The sequence below is a fragment of the Podarcis tiliguerta genome (assembly GCF_965153285.1).
Source record: "Podarcis tiliguerta genome assembly, chromosome: 2".
Lineage (NCBI taxonomy): Eukaryota > Metazoa > Chordata > Lepidosauria > Squamata > Lacertidae > Podarcis > Podarcis tiliguerta.
The window spans coordinates 92,563,107-92,587,858 of record NC_139535.1 but is presented as its reverse complement, the minus strand read 5'-3'; the positions used below and the strand labels follow the sequence as shown (position 1 = coordinate 92,587,858).

Below are 24,752 nucleotides of genomic sequence, written 5' to 3'. Positions count from 1 at the left end.
CTTCAAGGATTTGATCTATAATTAATGTAATATGCAAACTTTGAAAATTATAATACAAATTGAAGCACATATCCATCCTTAGTGCGATTCTTTGTTATACAAAACCATTTCTGTCTGGCTAACCTTTTTGCTACATCATCCATTCATTTGTCCGCCCTCCCCCTTTTTCAAATTCTAAAAATGGCATGCAGGCAGTATGAAATTTATTAGGCTCTTTAACAAGAAACTAATAAATTGCCCATGGCCAGAACTTGCCAGACTTTTATCTCTCCAAGCTAGCTAGTGGATCGGAGGGTGTTGGCTGTTTCCCGGCATCTGCTTAGCTTTGCTATATAAGGCATCCTGCCACTCTTGATAGTTCAAATGTTAAGGGGTTTTTCCTCCTCCTCTGAAGACCTGTTCTCCTGACCTTCTCCATGGCAGCTGTAGCCCGTGGCATCTACAGTTTCCATCTACCTCCATGATGACTTCCAGGCACATCAGCCTGCAGTGATGTGTTGCATGCTGCTACCTTGCACTCAGCTGGGCTTAGCAAACACAGAGGTGTACCAAAAGCTGGTGTGTGAGCTTAGCATGTGGATGAATCATGCACACGACCACCTGATGTGTCCAGAAGATAGCAAAGGCTGAAAACTGCAGCTGTCAAGAACTGAGTGGTGGGCCCTGAGGCTTGTGACCACAGCAAGGATGCAGAACTTGTGACCACCAGATGCCATCAGCCCCAGCAAGCTTGGCCAGCGAGCAAGAGAGATAGAAGCTGTAGTCCAACAACATCTGGAGTGCCGCAGGTTCCCCATCCCTTCTCCAGCAGCCTGTGCACTGAATCATAGAATCATTGAATTGTAGAGTTGGAACAATACAGAAATCTCAACTGAAGCATCCATGCCTCTGTTTAAAAACCTCCAGTGAAGGAGAGTCTATCACCTTCCAAGGGAGTCTATTCCACTGCCGAACAGCTCTTACTGTCAGAAGCGTTTTCCGGATGTTTAGTTGGAATCTCCTTTCTTGCCACTTGAATCCATTGGTTCAAGTCCTACTCTCTGGAGCAGGAGAAAACAAGCTTGCGCCATCCTCCATGTGACAGCCCTTGAGAGGTTTGAAGATGGCTATCATATCTCCCCTCTGTCTCCTGTTTTCCAGGCTAAACATACCCAGCTCCCTCAACTGCTCCCCATAAGAGTTGTTTTCCAGACCCTTGATCATCTTGGTTGCCATCCTCTGCACATTCCAGCTTGTCAATATTCTCCTTAAATTGTGGTGCCCAGAACCGAACACAGTACTCTAGGTGTGGTCTGACCAAGGCAGAATAGAGTGGGACTATTACTTCCCTTGACCTGGACACGATACGTCTGTTGATGCAGTGAGCCATGCCTGTTGCACAAACACTCTTGTTAATTAGGTGAGCTAGTTAAGAGCAGTGCCACTCAACAACGCCACCATCCTCTCAAACACATCGTCCTGCTGTGCCCAGAGGACTGGTGTAGCGCACTGATCACCCTTGATTCTCATGAGCTAAGCATCTCTCCTTCCGACCATGCAGTGGGCATATTTGAGGGCCTCGCTTTTTATTGGGCACTTCAGATACTTCTCTGAGGCACGGATGGTGCATTGGGGTGAGCTTGGGGTGTGCGCGTGAAGGAGGGATGGGAGCTCTGACAGACACCTTGATTGATTGAAGCGGTTACTTAGAGGCTCTCTCTTGTGTATGATGGATATTTCTCTTTCTTAGAAGAGGGGAGAAAGATGACACATGATTCCCCCAGCTCTTTCCTCTAGCGGCACTTGTGCGATTTACATTAAGGCCTATAACCGGGGTTGGAGTAAATGGAGCAGGTTTGCAATTAGTTTTCAAAGTACTTATCTCATTAAAGTAAATGAATTATTGATTTAGTGACACTCATGCTTTTAGTGAGCGGCACAGAGCCATCACTGCTCTGTTCTCCAGCTCGGCGAGCCAACGGCCAGCCCCAGCAAACTTGCTTTGTGTGTGGTTTTTCCCCTTTCCCCCTTTTTTTCTTTCCACCCCCTTCCTCCCCACCCTCAATTTCTAATATTTCCTGGTTCTTATTTAGCTTTGTAATTGAAGTGGATCCATGTCAGAAGGGAGCAGTGTGAGGATTGGAAGTCTCCGAGATTAGCTTTAAAGGGAATCATTGGAGAAGCGGCCGAGGGAAGGAAGCCCCATTATCTGAGTAGGGCACTTTGTTCTATTTGGGAACAGGTCCCAGTTGCCCAGTGTGTCAGGGAGCAGCCTCTGCCAGGGACAACTGCAGCAATTCTGCCTGACTCTCTCTGCCAGCCTTTTCCTGGAGTGCCTGCAACAGCGACAGAAGTCTGCCCATTTGGGGAGAAGAACCCAAGGGCAGAGGAAAGGTCCGTGCCTGTCGATTCTGCAAGGGCATTTGCTGGGTGGCACGGTACTGGCACAGGCATGGGGTCATGACCCCGGAGAGATGGTTTAGCATGTCATTTTCTTGGCTTTCCCTTCTTACCTGCACCCATTCCAGGACTTTGCGGGTAAGGAATCCAAGCCTGAGAATTGAAATTTGCATAGAGGAGCCTAGACGAAAGGTTACAGAACTACCAGGGCTAAGCCAAGTGCTACTAGCTCAGGACGTTGTCGTGGCATTAAGAGGCAGCTTTCTCTTGCCCAGATATCAGATGCTGCATTAATAGCAAGGGAATGCTCCAAATATCTCCATCCATCCTTTCCACTGCCCCCACAACTCTGGCCACCCTGCCTGTAATGTCTGGAGTGAGGAACAGTGTTTTTATGAAGCCACCATCATTCTGCGGTGCGCTAGAATGTGATGCCAACACGTGAAGGAGAAAATCCATTTATTTGGGCCTGGCTGGTTCGTCTGCTCTGCCATGCTATCTCCCCATCTGTACCCTTGAAAGCAAAGTATTGGCAGGTGGTTTTATGTTCATATTAGCCTTGCAAGCTTATTCACTGGGTTTTTTCCTGAAATAACTGGTGTCCAACGTATGTGCGCGTTCCTGCACAGTGCTGCTGGTTCAGACCAAAGGTTCATCTTGCCCAGCATTCTAGCAGCATCTAGCCAGATGCCCCTGGAAAACCCACAAGCAGCCATTGGAGCCAGGTGGCAGAACCTTGCATGAGTTCACTGATGTGAAAAAGAACTTTCCTCTATCTGCCAGTAAACTGCAGTGGTTGACTCCAGATTATAAAGTTATGAGAGACAAAGATATCCTCTACTTCCCCCCTTTTTGGGGGAGGAGGCTGTTTCTGCTTTCTGTGAAACTGGTGACCTTTCAGAAATGTGTACCTCAGATCTCCAAAGCTCAAGGCAGCTTTCTACAGAAAATAAGCAAGAAAAAGTTAAAACGCACCATACAATCAACAATAGAAGCAATGCAAGAACACAGTGCCCCCACCACTCTGCCAGTGTCCGCAAGCCTTTCAGAAGGGAAAGGTTTTGCATCCTCTCTGAACAAATAAACTGTGAACCTCAGTAGAGAGGCTGGGAAAAAGGCCTTACATCTTCCCCACAGATTCCGCACCTCATGTGGTCTGGACGCAGAGGTCGCCTTGCAGAACACAAAACGGTCTCTGAGGTCTGCTGGTTCCAAGCCAGAAAGGGCTCAAAAGGGTTGCAGCCAGCAAATGAATGGGATACCTGTGCAAGAAAAAAACAATTGCAGTGTATGATGACAATCCCGCTTCCTCGCCCTCCATCACAAGGTGGCTGCTGGCCAAAGTACCCAGCCAGGACAAGCTGGGCTAGGGTACTAATTATTACTACATTTATGACCACATGGTCCCTGGGCAGGATATATATGTGGGAGGGGCATTCTAAAATTCACATAATTCATACCGAAATGTTGAACACCATTCCGTGGAAGGAGTTGACCCCTTTCGGTTCAGACTACTTAATTGTGCCTTCAAGGCCTGGAGAAAGAGGTGCCTTTTGACCTGCCAATGGAAAGCAAATAATGTAGGTCCAAGAAGCACCTCAGAGTGGAGGCCATTCCTCCTTCCTCACCACGGAGAAGACCCCTTAATATGCCCCACCACCCCATCACTAGGGTAAGGTAGGGCAAGTAGGGCCTCTCCTGCTGGCTTTAATCCACTGGATTTTCTCCTCCCTACGTGTCACGCACAACTAGCGTGAAGAGCAATGTTTGCCTATGTTGCCTGTTCAGAGCCCTCACCCCAGCGGTTCTCTGATTAGCTGCTGGAAACATGGCCCCCTTTCCCTGTGCGAAAGCTCTTCTCGTTTAATTAAAAGTGTTGACATTGGGACCAGCCAACCCACCCACCTGAGAATGCGCCGATAAATTAAACATTACGCTTTTAATGGCCCATAAAGAAACTCTCCACTGTTGCCTGTGCATGGAGAGGGACAGAAAATAGGGAAGAGGTAGGGGGCAGGTTATATAGCAAGATAATCTGAGCTAATGAATTTAATTAAACAGCAACATTAATTTTGGAGTCGCAAAGGAGGAGGAGACAGGATGTGGGACATAACAGGAGTACTTGAAAAGCCTAATAGAGAGGGAGGGGAATGGGGAAGTGGACCTAGTTTACTTGGAGGGTCTTTGGTTCACTCAAAGCTGCTGCCCATGCGGTGATGGCGGTACATATTTATATAGAGATATGTATGTGCTGTGTTTTTTAAATATTTGTTGTTTTGTGGAGTGTTCTAAGTGTCTAAGTGCACAGTTGGAGTGGACAGGCAAAGTAGAAATTACTGAAATAAATAAAGCTCTAATGTTGCCCCCTGCTAGGCACAGTAGCAGCCAGTGTGGAACCATTGAGTTGCTTCAATTTACCTGGACAGGATGGGGCGGGGAGGAGTGGCAGGGAGGTCAGGGCTCCATTGGCGCACTGGCGGAACAAATCCAGCCTAGGAAAATGCCTTTGCAGGTAGGGTTAGTCCAGTGTATAGGAATTTTAAAATCTGGAGCAGGGGTGGCTAACCTGTTCCCCACTTCTTGATCTAGAGCAGGGGTCAGTAACCTTTTTCAGCCTGGGGCCAGTCCACTGTCCCTCAAACCATGTGGTGGGCCAGACTATATTTTTTTGGGGGGGGGAATGAACGAATTCCTATGCCCCACAAATAACCCAGAGATGCATTTTAAATAAAAGCACACATTCTACTCATGTAAAAACATGCTGATTCCTGGACCGTCTGCCAGATTGGGAAGGCAATTGGATCGCATCCGGCCCACTGGCCTTAGGTTGCCTACCCCTGATCTAGAGGCTTGAATTTGGTACTAAGCCCTGACATGGACATGGTCAAATCCTCTACATGGGTTTTGCCACTTGGGAAAGTTATAAAGTGTACCTATGTCTTCCCTGGAAATGTTTCCCTGGAAATGTTAAAAGAGACAAGCAGACCGATAACCTGGTGTTGCTTGGGAATTCTAAGGAACAAAACAAAACAAAACAAAAATCAGTTTTGAAATCAGTGGTTAAAATCAGCACCATTTAGAAAGGTTCATCTGGATTCAAAACGACACCCAAACATAGACAAAAACCTCATTGATCTCAGAAACCATCATGCAAACTTTGCAAAATTTTAAGAAGTGTGCAAATGCATAGCTAACAACTTTCCAAAATATATAGCAAACAAGAATGAAATATTAGAAATAACAAAGAATCTGGAAGAGAGAGGATATACTAAAGGATAAGGAGGAAATCACTTTGTAGTAGTAGTAGTAGCAGTAATAATAATAATAATAATAATAATAATAATAATAATAATAATAATAATATTTTAAAAAACGTGCGCTAAATAAGACTGGTCTTCAGGTGCTTCTCTCACCTCCTATCCTGCATGAAGTTTGTTGTATGTATCCTGTCTACAACTTTGCATGCTCAAGAAGCACCAATAACCAGCAGTCTTCTCACCGTGATCCTCTTTAACTGGGTGGCCTTTTCCATCTCCAAACTGCCCTTTTCCCCAACCCAAGTCAAAGCACTGGCTAATCTCAAAGGAAAGAATTAGCTAGGAATCACAAGGGAGGGAGTGCTCAGGACCTTGGGTGGAGACCCCGTCAGTAGCTGACACCGTTCATCACTGACTTCTGTCCTGAGGCAGGAGGAAGATGTTGAATTTCTTGCTCTGATGATAAGCAGCAATGTGTGTGACACTGAACTGTATTGCATTAGCTGCCTGTAATTGTCCAGCAAATTTCCTTTTTCTTTGTTGATTCCGCTGTCATGAATGTTGCAGAAACTGTAGTTGTTGTTGATTTTGGGTTGTTGTTTTTCACTCTCTTAATCCCTGCCTTACTTGATCGTGCAAGAGTGAACTGGAACTCTGTGCTGCACAAAATTCTGCCTGCTCACATGATGATGTAGTCCTTAGTCGCACTCTACCCCTCACACGAGCTAACCTGGCTGGTAAGATTTTTGAAGGATGGCTGGGCATTAAGTGTGCAAAGGTGCCTGCCTTGGTAGATGTGAGGATTTGGTAATAAATTGTTCTTGGCACTGCCATCTCTCCCCCTTCTATTATTTATTTCCCTAGGGTCTTGTCAATATGTCTGGGTCCCTAAACACTCCACTGCCAGGATTCGCTTATGGGAGCGCAGGGAGATGACTGTGATCTCAGCACACGCACCCATGGGATAGATCTGAGACCTGCATCTCAGCCACAGGGGGCCCAGGGTCTTCATTTAGCAAGTGGTTTTTTGGGTTTTTTTGCAGAATGAGGGCAGCACAGAGTTTCTTTGTAGTGGCCATGTTACTGCCAGGCTGAGTTGCAGAGGAGAGCTTTCTGGGCGATTTCCAGGGAAGCCACAGTGATGGGGGCGGATATTATCACGGCATTAATGGAAGCGAGCCCTGGCCTAATGAGCTGTGATTCTCCCTGAATTGGGTTCACAGAGGCAGGAATTTCCATAATTGATCTCCATACCGTATGTCACACAGTCAGAGCACCCAGGAATCCTTAAAAGGTGGCGTTGGCTATGAGTGCAAAGAGCGGGCGAGAGTCAGAACTTGTCCTCAGCAACAGTTTGCAAAGAGGACCTTCTCCCAAAGCAACTGTGGCTCTGAGGAAGCAAAACTCCAGAGCTCAGTAGCAGATGCAAAGGATTTCTTGCTCCAGTAAAGCCTGTTCATATGTTTGTGCTTCAGCTGGGAGCACATCGCTTCCAAACACTAATCCATTCGCTTAATTTGTACTTGTATCTCCCTTCGGCACAGAGGTGTTCACAGAGTTGCATGGATTGCAAGAAGCAGAAAACTAGAGGGCAGGGCTGGCCCACCCCACCCATGAGGCAAGTTGAGGCAGTTGCCTCAGGCAGCAGGAAACACAGGGGCAGCAGATCCCGATGTAGCTCTTCACCCCCCCCCCCTTGTTCCTAATGTAGATCTTCACTCACCCTTTCTTCCCTGGAAGGCAGGGGAGCGCCATTTTGTGGTTCACCTCAGGTGCCAAAATGTCTTGGGCCGGCCCTGCCTGAGATGCATAGAGCACTTTGTTAGCATTCCTCAGTCAAGATGCTTAACTTCTATGCCTTCCTTTAGATCTGAAGTTCCCTTATTGTCCCCCCGGCCTTGCTTCCCACCCAAATAACTGATTTGTAATGACTGATTTCAACTAGAAAATAGCCTTTTGACGAGAATCAGCATTTACGTATGGCATGGCTGAGTTGTTGTGAGAGGGAATTGGGGGCATCGGAAGCAGCAATGCACAGGCATGGCCTCAAGATGGCTTGGGGCTGCTTATGGTCATGAGGATATTAGCACATGGGAAACTTGAGCCTTTAACACAGTGTTTCCCAAACTTGGGACTCCACCTGTGTGTTTCTTGTTTTTTTGTACTACAGTTCCCATCATCCCTGACCACTGGTTCTGCTAGCTAGGGATGATGGGAGTTGTAGTCCAAAAAACAGCTGGAGACTGCTTTAACATAAAAGAACAAAACAAAGCATTGCATCTTCTGGGTAAGTAAACGACCTACCACAGCTTAGCTTTGCAGCAGTGTGGTTGTGAAATTAAATGACTCCTCTGAGCTCATTCAGGAAAAAAATGTAGGATCATGCATTTGTAATAAAGAGGTTTAAACCAGAACACGGCAGGCTTCATTCAGTGCCCTCTGACCAGCAGCTGGCTCCTTGGTTGACTTGTACAAACAGGAGCATGGATCATATTGCCGCTCTGTTTCTGAAGCCTGGGCAGCTTTCCGGAATCTCCTAGGAAGATAATAACGCATGTTCGGAAAGAATGTTGCCAGTCAGCAAGCAAATGGCATCGACCGTGGATGTGTTAGCCATAACAATAATTGATTTCAATTCTTCCTTCTCTTCCCTTTCTTAGAGAGCCCAAAGTGACTGAGCACCACGGGGGAAGCTTGGCTGATTCCAAAGGTAACACAAGAACTTCCTTTCCTTGACACAGAAGCCTGGGGGTGGGGGGGAGAAGGAGAGGCTGTTGAGGGGAGGCCCCCTCTTCACCCAAGTGTGAGTCTAGGGACCACTTTGGTTTGCTCAGGCATAATTCACTTAGGAAAGGCATAAGATGACAAGATCATTGTTCTTTAGCAGATGCACACAGGAAAAAGGTCCACGTAGGTTCATATTTAATCTCAAAAGAGAAGAGCGTTTGGTCAGGTGCCATCTGCTGAATCCGCTAAATCTTATCTACAGTGCTAGTATCCCAGAGCCTGGAAGTGAAGCTAACACTTGGTAATGTTGTGGTGGTAGTAAATTAATGATGATAATTGATCATCGTTGTCTTCGTCTTCATCATTGCTTTCAGATGACTTGTTCATTGAGCATTCATCCTGCTTTGCTTATTTGTAGGGAGATTAGAAAACGTCGGCTATTTTTTGAGCATTTACTTGAGTTGGTTTGCAGCGAGGTTAGATGTTGTTGTTGTTTAGCCGTTTATTCGTGTCCAACTCTTCGTGACCCCATGGACCAGAGCACGCCAGGCACTCCTGTCTTCCACTGCCTCCCGCAGTTTGGTCATACTCATGTTTGTAGCTTCGAGGACACTGTCCAACCATCTCGTCCTCTGTCGTCCCCTTCTCCTTGTGCCCTCCATCTTTTCCAACAGCAGGGTCTTTTCCAGGGAGTCTTCTCTTCTCATGAGGTGGCCAAAGTATTGTAGCCTCAGCTTTAGAATCTGTCCTTCCAGTGAGCACTCAGGGCTGATTTCCTTCAGAATGGATGCGTTTGATCTTCTTGCAGTCCATGGAACTCTCAAGAGTCTCCTCCAGCACCATAATTCAAAAGCATCAATTCTTTGGCGATCAGCCTTCTTTATGGTCCAGCTCTCACTTCCATATATCACTACCGGGAAAACCATGGCTTTAACTATACAGACCTTTGTTGGCAAGGTGATGTCTTAGATGAGGCTGCTTAAAAGCAAGTGTCATCCCACATTTTCCAGTGCACTTTCCAATCACTTTCCTTACCGCAAAAAGTCAAAAAAATTTGGGATGCGAGTTTGTTGCACGAGAGTTCCTACTTAACTATAAATGTGCAAACTGAATTTGCTGGTGTGTGGTTGAATCCCACCCAAATTAGTGACAATCTGGAAGCACCTATTAATAATAATTGATGTAAGGTAGACCTGTGTTGTTAGGTATACTTGTATCACAAATGAGGACTGAGGAATGGCTGTCTGAAGTCACCTAAGTGAGTTTGCGACTGAGATGGGGTTTGACTCATGGGCTGCCTGGCTCATAGCTTAAAAATGTATGTAGCTACAACGCCAGATCAGTTTTTGGAAAATGAGGAGGGATTAAACTCACTCAATATTTTTGCTGGTACTTTTAAGATAAATGACGGATGAGTCGCATTAGCACCATAGGGCTTTCCCCTCTCTTCTCCTCACTCCCACATGCCTCCCACATTCCCCAAAACAACTTGGTGGGGGTCAGGAGACCCCCCTCCCCCCAAGGAAGGAGAGGGGAGATGGTTCCATCTGACAAGCAGACCTGCTTGCGCCGACAGAACCATCTCCTAAGCTCCAATTTGAATTCCACAGTATGCGTTTTGAAATGTTTTGTGAAATGGATTTGTGTTCTTAAATGTTGTAGCCGCTTTGTGGTGGATTTCTTCAAAAAGCAATGTATAAATCTCACAAACAAACAAATAAAAGCTCAGGATCATAGGCTGCCCACCACTGCATTACACTGGTAGTCATCCCCAAGATCTACCAGAGTGGTAGAGATGAGATGTGTGGCTTCACTTTTGCTTTGTTTTAAAGCGGATAGTTGAGAATTATGATGATGGTGATGATGATTATTATAATACTTCTATTTAATCATTTCAGTAATTCTACAACCACCCCATAGGGTAGGCTAGGATTGTTCTTATTACTACTACTATATAAGCTTTTGGGAGAGGTTGAGAATAACAGCTTGTCCAAGGTCAACTAATGTATTCATGGCAGAGGCAAGATTTCTACTAGAGCAAGCATTGCCAGCCTGGTGCCCTCTTGGCACTTTCAGCTCCCATCAGCCCCAGCCAATGTTCCGAAATGATGAGTACGGTAGTTCAAAATCTGAATGGCACCACTACTCCCCAGTTCCCAATCCATACTCTGATGCCACACAGTTACACAAGGCAGTTCTCCTTCTCCCAGTCATGTAAAACATCAGACGCAGTATTCTTGCAATCTGAATTTCCTCACCCCAGCTCTAAGGCATTGGGAAATGTTTATAAGGCGTGCACTTACCACAGAGTCTGCAGCGCGCCCAAGCCTTGTTCTCCTAGAGGTGCCAGAACTGAGTTCTAGTGGGTTCCAGTTGCAAAAAAGCCCTGGCCCTCAGCAACTCCACAACTGTACCAGAGTTCCTTATTACAGTCACATAACCACCCCAACTATGACTGCACAAACATGAACAGCAGAGCCCTGTAGGAGGTTAGCTCTGGGGCAAAGTACCCTGGAGAAGCTGAGGAGCTTGCTCTAGGTCTGTAGCAAAACTTGATTCATTTGCTAGTTTAGCGTGAGCCTGATCTTTTGATTGGCACCATTCAGGGTCGTTAACCAAGATGACAGTCCAGCCTGGTGCCAAACAGGTGTGTGCGATTTCCTAGTGTGCTAATTGCAGATGGATTGTGTGTGTTCATGTTGGACAAAGTCATTTATCACTGTGCCACGTTCTTGCTGGAGTTATTCATGCCCCAAAAAGTACACAGCCTGAGAAGCCTGTGCCCAAGGATGGAGATTGGGGGCAAGAGACACACACGTGCCACAGAGTCTCAGGCTTTGGTGCCACTGGGACAGTCATCACTGAGCAGTCAAGGTCTTGGCTTGTAAGCACCCAGCTGTCAGTAACTGCCCTGCCTTCCATGCAGAACACCAGCATCCTTCTGACATTGTAGCTGATGGAGGGGTTAATGTCAGCCCCTGATCCGTAATTTAGGAAGGGCAAGAATAGCTATTCACTGGGCTGAACTCTGGAGAATTGCACACTGGGGTATAATCCAATAACGTAAAACAGCAGCTGTGCCATAGACCAATCAAATCATTGTATGAATTAACGGAGAAGCAAATCAAAGGGTACGCAGCAGAGCACTTGGCTTGATGATTGTATTCCCCAAAGGACCAGGCCCTCTCCCCCTTGGAGAGATTTGAAGGGAGAAGTGGGGTTTAACAGGTGCAAGTCCCCCATCGCCATCATGCTGTGTTGGGGGTGGGCAGAGCTGTGCCAATGGGATATGTGAAATCTTAAAGGGATAGAAGCCCCTTTCCTTTTTGAGAGTCTCACCCTCCTGTCTGAAGCACACAGTTCAAGTCCTCTTCACATGTGCATATAAGAGGCAGGTTTGGGGGGGGGGCGCCTTCACTCCTCCTGGGCTTGGCAGGAGCAGCAGAAATTCAGTGCACTTGAGCGGGACATTGTGTATGCTATTGGGAAAATCAGGTGAGGCTTCATTCCTGTCACTTAAGGCATTTTGGACCGTTTCTGGGGTGGGTATCCTGTCCTGTTTAATCTCCTAAATGGCCTCGGTCCTGTATACCTGAAGGAGCGTCTCCACCCCCATCGTTCAGCCCGGACACTGAGATCCAGCGCCAAGGACCTTCTGGCGGTTCCCTCATTGTGAGAAGTGAGGTTAACCAGACAGAGGGCCTTCTCAGTAGTGGTGTCCGCCCTGTGGAACACCCTCGCATCAGATGTCAAGGAAATAAACAGCTATCTTATTTTTAAAAGACATCTGAAGGCAGCCTTGTTTAGGGAAGTTTTAATATTTAATACTGTATTGTTTTTAACACTCGATTGGAAGCCTCCCAGAGTGGCTGGGGAAACTCAGCCAGATGGGTGGGGTATAAATAATAAATTATTATTATTATTATTATTATTATTATTATTATTATTATTTCCCTTCTTTGTTGATAATAGAATAATTTGGCCTGATGTCCAAATACATTAGCTTGGCGTTCTAGGGACAATGGAATCATGCAAGGCCCAAGTGCTCAGCTTGCTCACCGTCAGGGCAGATGGAGCTACATGTTGCACAGATGAAGTTGATGCTGCTCCATTTCTGTGTCTTCTTTCTTCCTGTTAGCATCTCATATAACAGGCATAGGCAAACTCAACCCTCCAGATGTTTTTGGCCTACAACTCCCATGATCCCTACCTAACAGGACCAGTGGTCAGGGATGATGGGAATTGTAGTCCCAAAACATCTGGAGGGCTGAGTTTGCCTACGCCTGTCATATAGCATAATGCATGTTGCAGTGTCCTTATGCAATGCATTTTGTGGTCACTAGCAGCCAGCAATGAGAAGGCAGGTAAACTCATGGTGTGGTGTCACAATGAAGGGCGGAAAGGGAGGTGGTGCATTTTGTAGCATCTAGTCCTGCTCTTGGGCCGTCAGGAGAAGCTGGAAACTGGGCTTCCCTGTCTCTTCCCTGTCGCTGCACTGCCGAGAGTGCAGCCTCCATGTTCTGATTTGGAGGAATGTCTTGGGCATGAGGTTGCTAACAGTAGGGGGCGCCATGGCACACAAGAGGCCATTTGGGTGCTGATGTACAGCTCCCACTAACCTTTCTTGGGTCCTTCTGGCATGCAACTGCCCCTGAGTCTGAAGCCCTTGCATAGTCCAAGAGCTTAGCGTGGATTGAACAATATGGGCAAAGCACAGGAGAGTTAGCCAGTACTCCGCAGCCTTTGATGCCCAGGTAACCCCATTTCCCGCCTCATAGCCATACTCAGAAACCCCAGCCTAGTAGAGAGATGTGCTCTCCCCATCAGCGATAAAACGAACACCCTGTTTGGGTGGGAAGCCTCGCAAAACCTCCCTGCAGCTGTGAGCATGGCACCAACAAAATTAGCAAGAAGATACAAGATCAGGTCCTTTCGGAAATCAGCTTAGCTAGCAAGCTTTTTGGGACACAGACTTCCCCGCACAGTTGACACAACGAGTGTCTGATTTTAGTTAGGCCTCGAGGCCTTTATTTTCTATAACCTTGGAGTTGGGAGAACTGAATCTCTTGTCAGCCTGGAGGCTCGCTGCCCTTTAAAACAGGGGCTGTCTGTGTCACCAGCTGCCCTTGTCCTCCTTAATCACGGCAAGACCTGCTTATGGTAACAAGCCAAGGGCCAGAGAGCAGCAAGAATGCCTGGAGGCTCGGCACCAGCAGGGAGGAAGCTGGCACCTCACAGGTTAATTACATGAGCGGCCAGTTTCCTTATTGACAGGGTAGCTTGGAAAATGCTGAGGCAGGACATACACTGCAGAGTGTCAGAGCGGCGGGAGCCTCCGCTCCCAGCTGCCTCTCTCTTTCTCTCTCTCTCTCTTTCTCTCTCTCTCTCACACACACAAACACGCACATACATAACACGCATCCCCACGGCACAGAGCCTCCACCCCCACCCATCCCATCCACGGCAACCTGTCAAGTGAGCCCGCTTGTCTGTGAGCTGAGGCACCTCTTCTCTCACATCCGGCCAGCAAACCCTGTGCTGCCAGCCAGCCTGCCCGCCCTGCTCCAGGAGCTCTGTGGGAAGAACAGGTCTGGCTTGCTTCCCTCCCTTTTCCCTCCAAGGGGCTGGTGTTTTCGTGGTTAACCCCACAGAAAACCCAACCTCCTCTTGTCAGGGTCTTGCTCCCTCGTCTCAGCTGCCGCCCTCCTGGAAGCTGCCAAAACCCCACCTGCGATTCCTTCACCAAGTTGGCGCGTCATTTGCCCATGGCAGTCTCCGAGGAGGCACGCGGTGGCCTGCATCTGGTGTCAACGGGACCGCACCTGTGAAAGGAGGGAACCCCGGTCAGCATCCCAGGACGGAGAGAGCCAGGGGTCTGGGGAGACACCCAGCGGCCTGGGCCGGACCACCTCTCTGTGGCTCTGTGGACATCCCGGCTGCCAGCATGATGATGTATTTCTGGGTAGGTCCCTGCTTTGGGCGAGTCCCGGTTGCCTCGTTTACGTGTTGTTGCTAGTTTCCAGAGTTTTGCTGGCTGTTTGGAGGTGGGTGTTGGCAAGCAAGGGGTTTTGCTACTTCCTCATTGGCTGGTGGGAACGGGCCTTTGCATTTATTTTCCTGTTCCACCCCCCTCCCCAATTCTAGGGTTTTGCTATGAGCTCTGGATGGACTCTTGGTTAATCTGTGCAGAGGATATTCTTCAAAGTGTTGTTGTTAGCAAGGTGAATTCTCTGGTTTTTGTGCTTAAAAGGCCACTAAGGGGCCAGGGCCTAACTGAAGGTGTGTGGGCTCTGCAGGGTTCTTTAGCACCTTGTCTCTCCACCCTGTTCTTCTCTGGAATCACAGCCGATGGCAGCTGAAGCAGTAGATCTCTGTCGGCCGGGCAAGAGCCAACTCTATTTGTACGTATTACTTGGGAAAGTGGAATATGCTGGAATTACAGGTGAACCATCGCCTGCTGCCCTGGGAGTGTGTCTTGTGAGTGGAGGTTAGGACAACTTACAGGATCTTTCAGCAGCCCTGCCACTTACTTCCCTGTACCTTTCGTTATCATTGTGCCTGAATTCCCGACGGATTAGTCCGCACGGAATGAAATCTGAGGCCCCCTAATTCATTGTGTGTTCTGTTCCAAGCAGAACTCCATGTCTTCTCCGGCTTTCTCTTCTGCACCACTGCCCTCATGCAAAACTGGAATACGTGCAGTGCAAGGGGGGGGCAGTCTGCCACTGGAAAAATGGTACCGAGCAGCTGGATTATATGTGGAAAGGGCCTCTCTGAGCGCTAGTCCTTTAAGCCGTCAGCATCCTCCTTTTAAATCTACAGGATACTACTGAACGCTCAGCCAGGTGAAGAAGGAAACAATTATGAAACCCAAGAATACACTTCAGCCTTGACTGCACGTTATCGGGGTGAATGAGGGCCTGGCTGGGAATGGAGTGTAGATTGAAGATGAAAGGACCTTAGTGCCCCAGTGGCAGGTGTTAACTTGTCTTAACATTTCCTGAGAAAGCCAACGCCTTATTCCAAGAGCTTTGTTGCAGGTGTTTCTCTATCTATGCTTGGCAGTTCCAAATTCTTATGAGAGGACTGTGTGGAAGGAAGCTGCTGTCCTTTTCTCTTCCCCCAACTTATTGCCCAGGCAAACTAGAGTGTCTGATTTTACGTTTCTGTGATCCAGCTCAGTAGCAGGGTGCTTCCAGATGAGCTGTTTATTGAGCGTTGATCCTCATTTGTTTGAGGGACGACTATTGAAAGTGTCACCCCACACTTTCCTGTATATTTCCCCATCACTTTCCTTATTGCTAAAAGTCCAGTCTTTTGAGGAAGTGGGCTTTGCTCAAGACTCCACAAACAGGGCAAAACAGTAACCATCTGGAAGAACCTGCAGTCAAGGCAGTAGGGTTAGATCTTGAACAAGAATCAAGAATTATTTGTAAGACTTTGTTTCACTTGCCTCCCAGCATCTTTTCGTCTTAATGCTAATCAATGGGGGGGTTAAATTTGCATATGGATTTAGATGAATTAGCATATGCAGATGATTACTATCTAAAGGAGGGGTGTTTTTCGCTATGGCAGGCGGTAACTGGCAGTGACCAACAAGAAATGGATTTTGAGGTTGCTCGATAAAAATATCAAACCGGTGTGTGTGGCTGATACCGCAAAGGTAGATTCCATTCTGGGGAGCCCTAGAAAATGAATCGAAAACAAAACTGCCAATATGATAAAGCATTTATCCAAATATGTAGTGCGGCTGCACTTGAAATGCTGTTTGGTCGTCACACCTCAAATAAGACTTAATGTAGGACTGGAAAAGGTGCAGAAGAGGGCAACCAAAATGATTGCTAGAGCAACTCCCCTTAAGAGGAAAGTTTACAACATTAGGGTATTTTAATTTAGAAAGAAAGGCAAGCAAAGCGGGACATAATAGAAGATTTTACATGGTGCAGAGAAAGTGGAAACAGAGAAGCTTCTCTTGCTCTCAAAATGCTAGAACTCAGGGACATGCAGTGAAGCTGAAAATCGGAAAATCACAGAACTCATAGTTATGCTATGAGATTCAATCTCACAGGAGTCAGTGATAGCCACCTACTTAGATGACTTTGAAAGAGCGTTAGATGAATTCATGAAGGATAAGGCTACCAATAGCTACTAAGCATGACGGCTGTATGTTTACCTTCAGTATTAGAGGCCACATAAATCTGAATGCAATTCTGCTGGAGAACAATGGGATGGGGCTGTTGTGTTCTGGTCCTTCGAGCTTCCCACAGACATCTGGTTGGCCACAGTGAGAGCACAATGCTGAACTAGTTGGATCTGTGGTCTGATCCTGCGGGGCTCTTCTTACATACCAGCTGTATGACATTTGTTTAAGCGACTTCAGCGAAATGAATCTGAATTTCTGTTTTACTTCAAATGGTACTTGTAGACCCAAACTAGGAAAGGTCATCATACACTAACCCTTTGCTGTAGGAAACTTTGCCCTCCGATATGCAGGCTAGGTTCAAAGCAGTCTTCATCAGTCTTCATCCAGCCTTTTGGACTGCACTGCAACTCTCATCAGCAACAGCAAGCTGCCTGGGTCTGATGGGAGTTGTAGCCTAAAATATCGGAAGGGCACCAGCTTGGCAAATCTACTTTAAAAGATGGGGCCACGAAATGCATTTGCAGTCCAAGAGAATGACCAGCACTATTGCTGCCCAGTCCCTGAACACGTGAGCCTGACTCACAGTTTCCCTGGCTGGCTGGAATAACACTTGCAAAAAAAAAATGGCAATTGGACTGTGAAAGTGCAATATGAATTAAGAATGGTAATGGAGCATGTGCAAAGAAGACTGGAAAAGGCAGTCCCTGCCTAGGCTTGGTAACAGCATCATAATGAATAGAAGTGGCTTGTGTGCTTTTGAAAAATGGGTGTTCTCATAGGCCCAATTTAAAAGAAAAGGGGGGGGGGAGCTGCCATCTGATTCACAACAATTTTCTTACCCTGTACAAACAATGCTGGACCTTCCTCTCCAAGCTTGTGTATTCAAGGCTAATATGTGATCCATGTATACAGCTATAACTGGCAGCACCTTCCACTATCTCAGCAGCTGAAACAACCACAGGAAGTATATTTGAAGCTACTGGGGATTACAGTCGTACCTTGGATCTCAAATGCCTTGGCTCCAGAACAAATTGGCTCCCAGCTGATCGAATCCTGCAAGTGAGTGTTCTGGTTTTCGAACGATTTTCGAAAGCCGAACATCCGACGCAGCTTCCGCAGGACGCTCCTGCAACCAATCGGAAGCCGTGCCTTGGATTTCGAATGGTTCCAGGAGTTGAACGGACTCCTGGAACACATTCTGTTCAAGAACCAAGGTACGACTGTATTTAGGTTACACATTAGGATCGTCCACATTAATGCATATTGCAGAAGGCCAGGGCTGTTTGTATGAGAAGAAATAAATTACATAAACTAGACCTGTGTGCCTCCCTCATGCCAGTTGAAGGGTGGGGGCATGAGTGTGCAGGAAGCACACTTTTTGATCAGTGATGAAAATGAGAGACAGAGAGATCTTTCTACAAAGAAGGATTGCAAGATGCCCCTCAGGGCTGATTCTCACTTTGCATTTTATACTCAGGTATGCATTCACAGAATTAGCCACATGTCTAAAAAGCTCAGTAGTGAGAGGCAGGAAAGATCAACCCACAGCTTCTGAACTTTAAAAAAGTATTTTGACTATACATATGTCCATTTCTTACCCTTGATATGTTATGCATATGTTAGTTATGAACAAAACATAAAGCAAGACTTTTCCTTTATTTATTATAAAACTTCATTGGCAATGTGAGTTCACAAACGTCCTTTATTTTTTCATCTTGGTGGACTGTTATAGGTCCTTGGGTCCAATATGATTTTCCCTAGGAGTTTAGGAATGAAGCTGAGCTGTGGATAGGGACAGGTTCTCTCAGCTAGCTGAATGGGATTGGACAGTATAGTTTAAAAAGCTGTGAGTAATTCTGATGATATATAGGATAATCAGCGTCAGAAATCCCTTCTCCCCCTGTGCTCTTCCCTGACAAGCCATGGACCAGAGGAACAATCAGGTGCATTGTACGGGCCCGTGACAAAAAAGCATAAATGTATAGAACGTCTCTGGGCAAATTAGGGTTGCTTTCAGGAAACCCACTTATTGAGCTTCCATCCTGATTGGTTTGCTCAAAGCTTGTAGGGAGGTTAGACAAAGCCAGCTATTGAGCGTTGGTTATACAACACCCCATCAAGCAATCATTGCCCCATACTTTTCAGTGCATTTCCCCGCTTATTGCAAGAAGTCCAGCTTTGCAAAAGAGGCCTAAATCCACCTTGACTGTTCAGTTTGAATTTGCTGCCATGTGATTGAATCCCATGGCGAAAGAACAACAGTCTGGAAGCACCTTTAGATGGCAGGAGGAAGGGCACCTAGCCAGCACACAGACACAACTAGGTGAGTGAAGGGGCAGGAGTTCTGAAGCCCAGCCCAGAGACTTGGAACTCAGGTCCCCTGAGCCGTCCCCTAACAACACCTTGGACGGCAGGGTTAGGAAGGTGGGTGATTGTTTCAGCTACTCAGGAACCCCAGGCTTGGCCAGACCCTCAGGGACTGATTCAGTGAAAGCCAATGGCTTCGAACTGTAGTATGGCTAACTTACAACATTTTCTCCAGGGTGGTGCAGATCTTCTTGCAGCTGGGTTATAAGCGCAAATAACTGCAAGTGGCCTGCATCAAGAGAAGGGGGCTGGCAGCAGGTCTCTTCTCCTTTATGGCAAAACAAAATGAGGAGACAGACAGGTTATTATTATTTAATCATGGAAAAGGAGAAGCTGTCATCCATGAGCCCAGTCCCTTACCTCTTACCTCTCATACAGGTAGACTGCTCCCATGAGGAATTATGTGTCTGGGTAAGCCTGTTGAATTAGCACCTGCATCACCAGCTCTGATTCCAAGCCGATGACGGAACTACAGCCGTTTGGCTGTCGTTTGGCAGCTGTTGCTATCTGTGGTCACCATTGACCACAGTGCCTAGGACATTCTGCAGCAAATAGCTAAGGAACTATCCCTTTTATAATGATAACAGCAGAGATCTGAACATCTCCACAAACCAAAGCTGGGTGTCAGAGTGGTACGGCAATAAAAGAGATGAGAAGCAGAAAGGGACGTGCTTAGAAATGAGTTGAGGTGTGCAGGAAGTCGGGTGCAACAAGTGGTGATCTTGAATTACCCTTTGACTCAAATCAAAACGCCTTTGAAGTGACCGTGCAAAGAGTGGTGCCGTCAGGACTAGATTTTGAAGAGAAGGGAGCTGAACTTGCAGGAGGGGCCACCCAACGCAGCGTTATTTTGAAGTAATGCTCCCCGTATAAGACAGCTCACAAGGCCATTAAGTCCACTGTTTAAAATTAACCCTTGTGGTCGTTGCAGAACACAGTCCTGCAGTGCCAGCCTCAGCCCCCTCCACCCCTAGATTTCCTCCGCTACCATCCCACTTCCAATAGGCATTCCTGCATTGCCTCAGAGCTTGATTTGTGCTCAGTATATTCTCCTGAAATGTTTCCCGGAGCTTGGTTCTCATTTAGGATCACAACCAGTCCTTGCAAGTACATTTGCACAGACAATACATAGTCAGAGGTGATTCAGCCTGTGCTTGTCTCCAATTAGCCAGAGCCTTGACACTAACCACTTACTACAAAAATATATATATATATTATTATTTAATGAAAGGGTTACGGATAGGAAACCATTCTTCCACTGCTTTGCTGATGAAAGCACACGCGCAAAAAGTGGCTTATTTAACTACTTGGCTCGTGAGAACCACCAAATGTTGAAAGTTGCTTTGAGTATATGTATTGGATCTGTCTTTCTCTGACTGATGTGAGAGAAGGTTCTGCGCAAGTATCCCAGTTCAATTACCGGAACATAAGTGGCGGGGAGGAAATGGGAGTAAAAAGTGAGGGTGAAACCTAGGACTTTTTCAGTGGGTTTGGCTGCAAGCTGGCTGTTCACAGCACCAGAGGCCAAGCTTCGAAAATTAGTAGCATGTGTTCTTCACTGTTTAAATTTTCTGAGATTTCCCTTGTTGTTAGATGGAGGCATTGAATCTAAGGTTTTTAAGGCCCAAGTGCTAGGAACTCTAGCTATTATCTGGGTAGGAGCAGAGGGACCGCAAGGCAAGAAGGGGCTGAAGCCATTGGTTTGAGTCCTACCCAAAGCAAGAGAAAACAAGCTTGCTCCATCTTCCATGTGACAGCCCTTCAGATATTTGAAGATGGCTATTATATCTCCTCTCAGTCCTCTTTTCCAGCTAAATATTCCCAACTCACTCAACCACTCCTCATAAGGTTTGTTTACAGACCCTTGATCATCTTGATTGCCCTCCTCTGCACATGTTCCATTTGTCAACATCCTTCTTAAATTGTGGTGCCCACAACTGGACACAATATTTCAGGTGTGGTCTGACCAAGGCAAAATAGAGTGGTACCAATACAACCTTTGATCTTTTTGGGGGGAGGGGGCTGGGAAATGTGTTTCAAATGCACTTTAAAAGTATGGTGTGTACACAGCCTCTATTACTCAGTTATTGTAAGCCTTTCCTAAGGGGGTGCTTCTGTTTCTTGTCACACAAACCATAATCTCCATGGCAGTTGTGAGTTTAGTGTGGGTGATGGTTGCTGAAATGTTGTGGCCATCTAACAGAGCATTCCTGCAGTTCTACTAGTGGCACAATATCTCCCTGCACAACCTATTTTGTTTATAGTTGCTGTTATTGCTGTTTCCTTAGAGGCGAAGCCATCTTCCACTCTACAACTCAGACTCAAATATGCTAAAGGGCTTGTCTAGCCCTCTGCAGTGCAACCCTGTTCATGCCCGCTCAGAATTAAATCCCATTAAGTTTAATGGAACTTACTCCCAGATAAGTGTGCATAAGACTGCAGCTATGGCAAACACAAACTGAGCCAAAGACCAGCGTTGTTATCTCTTACATGTATTCATACTCCTGCAGCAAAGCACCCCTCCTCCATTCCACAGGCTTCTTTCCTTTTTCCTTCTTCAAAAGCCGTGCATTTTCCTTTTTGCAGTCACCCCAACTGCTTGCCCCGCCACCAAGAAGAGCCTTGTTAATTACCTTTTCCATGATTTTTGCAAGTAGAAGTGAAATTTGCAATATTTTGCAACAAGGCACCTCTCCCATCTATAGCAGGTTCTGAAGGCTTAAAGGAAGATGATGGGTAGAGAGAGAGAGAGAGAGAGAGAGAGAGAGAGAGAGAGAGAGAGAGAGATGCATATACTTTAGTATTTGCTTCAGAAATTGAGGGCTCAGGTCCACGCTATTTCAGCTCTCTACCAACCATGGTTTCCTTGTGTCTCATTCCACTTTTTAGCTAAACTCTATCTTGGCTAAACTGGAACACCTGATTCCTTCCCCCAACCCCCCCCCCTCTTTAGTACTCCTTCTTGCTTTAACTTATCATCCCCTCTATGTGCATTAGAATAATAGAATGGTAGAGTTGGAAGGGACCATGAGGATCATCTAGTCCAACCCCCTGCATTTGCCCAGTGTGGGGCTCGAATCCAAAATCCTGAGATTCACAGTCTCATGCTCTAGAAGAGAGATGCGAACAGATGAAAAGGACCCAGAGAGGTGGTAGGGCTTATGCTCAGTCCATGAAATGTAGTAAAAGGCACACTATGGTCCTTCCTAGACTGGCAGCAGCTATGGGATTTTGAAAATTTGCACCACTTCTACCTATATCGGTAGAACCAGCCTCTTCAGAAAGAGGAAATGTGATGACTTGAGTGCAGATGTGGTGGTAAATGAAACCAGCTGTGCAACTTAAGAATATAGGCAGCATCAGCCCAGTTGTGCAAGCATCAGGGATACAGTCCCTTTTTCTCCCACTTTAGTGAGGGGGGGCAATGGGAAAGGTTATTTTACCCTTAGTGATTTCTTTGCATAACACACATCTGGTGGTTATGTGGCACTATAATATCAATATGTTCTCTACTGCATCCCTGATTGGCAAGCATTGTGTAATGAAGATGAAAGATCCCTTAAAAATGGTGTTGAAGCAGCAGGGCTGCGAACAGGTATGGGGGTGAAAGGGAAGGCCGCTAAGTCAGGGAATTTTCCAAGGGGCTTTTTGCATCTTGAAAGCTGACTTTTCATTTTTTTAAAAAAATATATATATACGCCCATATATTACACACAAGCACACACAAAATCAGTGAAGCTGTATCCTAAGCTCCATTGCTTTGAAAGGAACTAGCAATTTTTTAAAAGTTGGGGTTTCTGGATATTTGAGCTACATTGGAGACAGCCAGCTGGCTCTTATCATTGGAAACCTGCTTGCAAGGGTGAGATCAGGAAGGTAGGAATTACCTGCCTGGTTCATTCCCAAAAAACCATCCAACCTATTATCCTGTCTCCCACAGTGGCAGCACCTGATTGCTTCAAAGCTTGGTGCCAGACTTCCCATGTTTTGGGCAGATGGGGGCTAATCTGCCCCAGGAAGCACTCATCCAAATGGCCCCATGTTGAAAGCCAGAAGATTTATATCCTCCTCCTTAGTTTGGTCGTAGTAACTCATTTTTCTGGAGCATTTGATCAGAGCTTCCTGGCCTTCCAGACTACAAGTAACCACCGGGACTATGCAGTATCAACTCCTGCACAAAAGAGAGGATGAGGTGCAGAATTTATTCCAAATGAAAAAAGCAAAGCAATCTTGGTTCAGATTTCCGGAACGCCAGTGAGCTCTGCATTGACCAGTGCTTGTGTACATTAGCTGCTACGATATCGGTATGTCAGGACCATTGCATTGGGGCAGGGAAAGGGGTTAACGCTTCCCTTCTTCATTGTTTTGAAGGGCTCATCCACACTTACGTTTGCTCTGCATTTCCAGGCACAGGTCGGGGCTTTCCAGGTCTGTGTCTGAGCACTCCCCCACCAGCCCCACAATTTCCCCTTTGAAAACCCACTCTTGCCCGCTGAATCGGAGCAGGCAATCCACAGAAAACCTTTGTTCCGATTCAGCATTAAAATTGTAGAATCATAGGATTGTTGAGTTGGAAGGGACTCTAAGGGGAATCTCGGACACAGACCAGGTGGGTGTGGACCTGTTCCTGGAAAGTGTGGGGAAACAGGTGAGTGTAGATGAGCCCCAAGATTAAAATCACACACACACACAGAGAGAGAGAGAGAGAGAGAGAGAGAGAGAGAGAGAGAAGTGGCTGTCGTTTTATTTGTTTTTAATAACACAGGAAGATCTGATACTGCCCTCATGCCTAGTTTGGCCCCCAGTATTAATAGACTGGCATATGGCCAGACGTTGCTCATAGTTCTCAAGTAGTATGAGCTTTCAGACACCCCAATAAGTCTGCATGTAATGTGGGAAGGACTTAAAGACTGTGATTGCTAGGGCTGCAGTATTGTGCTGCTGTCAGCACTTACCTGAGAACTCCTTGGATCTTACTTCTGAGTAAACTTGTAAATAGGCTTTGCTTCACTGCAGTGGAGCTTTGTTTGCTCAGCTCCAGGTCTGTCTAGTCCCACCCCCCCGGTAATCTCTGTTCTTGACCCATCCTGGTGGCAATGAGTCTTGCAGGTTAATTATATGCTTCAGTAGTGACAGATTTATCCTCGGCTTCATATGCACTTTTCCCCCGGTGCCTGTGTATGAGCTGAGTCAAGAAAAAGCAGGGAGACTCATCTCAAGCCTATGTGCGCTTATTCAGCTTTGGGGGGGGGGGGCGGGAAATATTTCAGAATGATTTTGAAAGCGGAAGTTGACTTTACACACAAAATAGGGACTTCTTTTCTTTCTCTTTCTTTCTTTCTTTCTTTCTTTCTTTCTTTTTGCACAGATCCTTTCCCAAGACCCTGAGTTGTGAAACGGTTACTGCCTTTCGCAGCTCAACCTGCAGGAGAAACGATACTCTTATGTGTGAGGAAAAATCCACTTTGCCCCCTGCTGAGCTGCCACTTGATTTGTGAATTAAACATTTATGCTGCCTTAGCAAGCAAGAATTCTAAGGAAGCTTTCCCTCCACCCTGCACATCATTTATAAGAAAGCATTTCGGTTTTTCTCCCACTGAAGCCAGTCAGCGTCTAGTTTCTGGGGGAAAATGAAGCCATGCTGGAATCTGGAGGAAGCAGGTCTGGCAGTGGTCTGAAAGAGGTAGCCGGAGCAGGGGACTGTCAGGAAGCGATCATGTACCCACTTCAAGGTCAAGAAACAGAAAATGAGAGTGGTCAGAGAGAGAAAGAGGTGCCCTTGAAAACTCCAGGCAGGTCTCAGGGAAGAGACAACTTGTTCCAAAAAGTGTCAGGTGCTATCTGAGTCCTTATATCAGGGGTTGCTAAATTGTGGCCCT

At 46.5% G+C, this 24,752-nt stretch overlaps 1 protein-coding gene across 2 annotated transcripts in view; it reads left to right on the top strand.

The window, feature by feature from the left end:
* The window catches only part of RBFOX3 (RNA binding fox-1 homolog 3), a gene marked incomplete at its 3' end in the record, with an annotated part of 219,852 nt that overhangs the window by 120,328 nt on the left and 74,772 nt on the right, over window positions 1–24,752 (top strand). Inside the window, exon 2 of one of the 2 annotated variants that reach the window (XM_083430302.1) lies at window positions 8,297–8,346. The exons of the other annotated variant lie outside the window; for it this stretch is intronic. The remainder of the gene's footprint in view (window positions 1–8,296; window positions 8,347–24,752) is intronic. 2 annotated transcript variants of the gene reach the window in all.